The 4696-nt window shown below is 31.5% G+C and overlaps 1 long non-coding RNA gene across 1 annotated transcript; it reads right to left on the reverse strand.

The window, feature by feature from the left end:
• LOC134268684 (uncharacterized) lies at positions 1-3366 on the reverse strand. Its single transcript, XR_009992423.1, has 3 exons — positions 3257-3366; positions 224-400; positions 1-69 (listed from the first exon to the last, which is right to left on the reverse strand). It is a non-coding gene; the product is annotated as an uncharacterized LOC134268684 (long non-coding RNA).
• Positions 3367-4696: the final 1330 nt, after the last annotated feature.

The raw sequence follows: 4696 nt of genomic DNA on the forward strand, positions 1-4696 counted from the left end.
GACAACCTGATAAAAATCCAAGGCAGTTGTTCCAGTGAAGATTTTCTCCATCGGTTTCCAAACAGTTGCCTAATCAAGTATATTGTTATGCAAACACGTAAGAAATAAAATATATTCTAGTGTATATCAAAGAATACTTTCTAAGATGTTTCGATTTTCGTTGGTTTTCGTTTGAAACATAAACCATAGAAATGTGTTTTACGTTAAATTTCTTATTACTCACCTCTTTTTATTAACCCCATGGTTCCATTGTAGCATAGTTCTATAAGTCCTGTTTTGTCTGTGTTAGGGACACAGAGATATTGGTCGCTCCCATATTTGTCCCGACCACACCCCAGCCTGGAGGAGGACTCTAAAACCTCTGTAATGTTCTTGGGACATGAATTCACATCCATTTCTCCTGGAAAGATATTGAAACTTGAATAATGAAAATAAAGAAAAACCTGAAAAATATAACACTGTTGTCACTTAGCTTAAAGTGAGGAATTATTTCCTATATTCATATCATTGTATTGGCGGTTGGTCTGAGCACATATTCAGTATTTATGATAAAGCATGTCAAAGTTTAAATGTTCTTCGAACCTTTAAATACAAGTTAAACAGATACCCTTATTAGTATATATATTGCTTTTATAAGGCCTATTTTAGAATATGGAAATGCAGTGTGGGATAATTGCACACAGGAACAGAGTAATCTATTAGAGAGCGTGCAAATAGAGGCTGGACGTATCACTACTGGGTTAAGACGCAATCTTTCGAAACAAAAATTGTGTAATGAATTAGGATAGCAAACGATTTGTGAAGGAAGAACTTAACATAAGCTTACACTTATGTACAAAATATTTAATGATTATACACCTGAATATTTGCAAGAAATGGTCAATCAATGCCTACCTGTTTCACATAGTTACGCCTTAAGCAATAATTTGTACATGTATCACTTACCAATCATTAGAACAGCTGCATATTACACTAGCTTTTTACCATCTACAATTAAATTATGGAATGTTTTGCCAGATAGCTTGAAATCTGTAACAAGTGTAGCAAAGTTTAAACAGTGTGTGCAGAATAAAAATCTTAAAGATAAAACAAAATCCAAATTATACAGTAATGGACAAAGAAAATTGAATACTTAGTATACTGTCTCCACTCTCAGTTGAGAAACTTCTCTAGTAATCTTAATGCAGATTTGTTTTATCATAACTTAGAACTTTGACTCACCTAAAGCTTAAATGTGATAATTGATTTAAGACTCTGTTCATTTTTTCTTTCAATGCCCATGTTATGATTTTGCCACTAGGAACTCTTTAATTACATACATGATTGACCATGACATACCAAGATATGTCAATATTGTATTATCAGGTTATGATTGTCTACCTCTTAGAGAAAATATGTTATTCTTTGACCAAGTTTATAATTTTATAAAAAACACTAACAGATTTTAGAAATACAAAATATATTAAATAATGTGCAGCATGTCTTTTAATCTTGACCTTTAGGTTGAAAGTACACATAAACATTCAAGTGTTGGTCTGAGCCTTCCTCTCCAAATTTTTATTAATTGAATTTTTGTTTGTTTTTTTTTTTCATTCATTTAATTTATTTATTTTATTGTTTTCTTTACGCATTTTTCCCTCAATCCTTCTTCAATTATGAACTCTTTATAATTCTCTTAATATTAATTTATAATACATGTTTTATGGAACTGAAAATATATAGGATGAATTCACCATGCATCGGATACCCTTGTATTTCAACAAGTTCTAGCGATATCGCTACCGACGGAAAATTATCAAAATGGAGCTTAAAATTTTGATTGTGATTAAAATATTAATTTAGGACACAATTATCTGCCGTTTATTGAGAAAATATTGCCAAAAATCGAGTTTTTAGGAAAAACTGAAAATTCACCATGGATCGGACAGACGGTATGGAGACCGGAAAAATATCATACCTTTATCACAGTGCTTTAAAATCATTGATATGGATATATTTTAATCTTTTATCAAAGAAATAACACTCAACTTAAATTTTATCGGTGATATTATTGCACAAATGTAGAAAGATTCTAGAGACCTCACTCTGCCTTGGAAATGCTTTAAAATGCAGTAATTCGCGCCTTTTTCTCCTGATTTATCATACTCTGGTTTGTAGAAATAAATTGAGTCAAATTCCAGACGTCATATATCGATAACTTGTATTTTGACTGAAAAAATTGAGTTTTTATTTTCTTTTCCCGCAAAAAACAGCTGTCAGCTGGGGTCTGAATGAAAATGGTAGTGCTTACCTTTGCATAGAAAAGTGTCCGATGCATGATTAATTTGTGTCCGATGTGCGGTGAAATTAGCATACTAGTAAAAACCAGCTCTAATAAGAATTAAACAAAAATTAAAGTGAAATTTCTTTATAATCTATGTAAAATTACCAATCCCTGACAAAATTCACCAAAGTCTGACTCGTTCCGTGGAAGTCGAATTTAAAAGAACGATAACTCTAAAAATTGCAAAATCATAAATTTCGGGTTATTTCCCTTTGATGATGTAAAATATGACGTAACTTCAAGGCCATTTGCGGGGTATTTTTATCACAACATGATAGACACAATCGGTATCATTAAAAAATTTAAATCTTCATCTTTGTGACAGAAACAAATAGATACACAGAACTCTAAAGTTGAAAGAGAATTAATTGCCTAAAGTTGTCCGAAGCAAGGTATGTGTCCGATGCATGGTGAACTCACCCTATAGTAATTTGTACCTTGATCTCAAATTGAGAGAACTAATATAGGCCCTTGGCCTCCTCTTCAATCCATATTTATATTGTTCACTTCTTTGTATATTATTAATGAAAATACTTCTTAAACTATCATTGTATCAAATGATTGTATTTTTTTTGAGACATTGTAAAATATAGAGATATATGTTTGAACCCCTATGGTAGATTCGATGTGAAGGAGCTCGAGCGAAAGGTGGATATGGAGTTGGGTTTATACTGTCCTCAAGCACCAGTGTTTCGGCCAAATATAACATGGCTTTGCTGTTTTCATTTTGTAAATTGTATGTTAGAGGCATGTTATACAAAAAAACCTTAAAAAAGGAAAACATTTTCCACTTGTTAAATCGTGTAAGTTTAAGGAAGGCCAACGTACATGAACTTAAAACGAAAGTAGATAAAATATCAAAGTAGCAGAGTTTGATGTGCATTTAGTATATAAAATAAAAGTAATTCAAGTAATACACTTTATCAAAATTACCTTACAAAGTCATTCCTTTGCCATTTAATTAAAGATAAAGTTTTTCATTGTTCCACAAAAGACGAGTGATTCGTTCCCCTGACGTTCAAAGTGTCCTAAGTAACCTTCACCATGTTTAAATATTCGTGTTACTGTCTTTGTGAATAGCGCAACAACTGTTCTTTAATGTATAGAATATATTTAAATCCATTCTGCTGTATTGAACCATATAGTTCGGTTAGATACAGATTTAAAATGCGATCTTATACGCACAGCAAGATGGCCCCAATGACATAAAAAGTTTTTAATAGACAAGGATCAATTAGGGGAGAGAAAAGGTTCATTCTCTATGAGGCCATTTTCTGGCCTACGATAAAATCACTTTAAAATGTGATTTTATATAACTATAATCATTCTAGTTCATGATTTTGATGTTTGTTTTTCAACATCGATCATCTAAGTCACGTGATTTAGAGATAAAAAAAATGGCAGTCAGTTAAAGAAAAATTGAGGGTAGGTCTATTTAAATCAAGTTTCTATGCATTTTCTGAATGTAAATGATCAAAAGTTGTTTATTTATGTCGGAAATACATCAGACCTAAGTAATAAATTCGAAGATTTTTAAAATTTAATGTTTAAAATATTTTTTATGACAAGAATTCTAATGCATCCACATTTTGCGTATTTTGAACGCAAATCTTTACGAAATTCACACGTTATGATGCTGAAAAAAATTGATTTGCAATTTATTGAAACGAATTATATCATATATAATCATATTGTAATTGTATATCATTTCTATAGATGTGGTACATATTTTACGCATAGAATAACATGTTAGAAATGAGGTTTCTAGGTTTCTATTGAACTCTGAAAGTTATGTATCAAATGTTGAAAGCACTGAATGGATTTTGATTGTGATTAAATAAAACTGAAGTAGTAACTCAGAAAATAAATTCAACAATTGCAAAATAAATAAAGAATTAACAGCATTAGAATATCAATGCAAGTAAATGTTGATTATCCATATACATGTAAATAGTCAATACATATAACTCAGAGCGGTTGCATTAAATATACATCTCATAGGAAAATGAAATAGCCTCGTAAAACGACTTTGCTTCTATTCAATTACTCGATATATTCAATTAAAAATGCCTTCTAAACTTTATGTATTTACATGTAAAAAAGTTTATACACCCCCCCCCCCCCCCCCTCGTGTCTAAAGGCACAGCATAAAATGGAGCAGAATTTTAACAGTTCCTTCAACTATGCATACCAGATTCTGAAGTTTTCGTATATACTAGTATACGGACTCAAGAGTTCTACAACATCCCATGTACAAAATGGACCCTTAGGGTTTGATGCTCCTTTCCCCTTCTTGAAACCTGTAGGTTTAATTCAGTCTCTTTCCCAGTGCATCGTCAAAAACTTGTTTAACATGGATAGTGGCAGTTCCCT

This window comes from Saccostrea cucullata, unplaced genomic scaffold (assembly GCF_032062105.1).
Source record: "Saccostrea cucullata isolate Sc308-1 unplaced genomic scaffold, CSIRO_AGI_Scuc_v1 ctg1426, whole genome shotgun sequence".
Taxonomy (NCBI): Eukaryota; Metazoa; Mollusca; class Bivalvia; order Ostreida; family Ostreidae; genus Saccostrea; species Saccostrea cuccullata.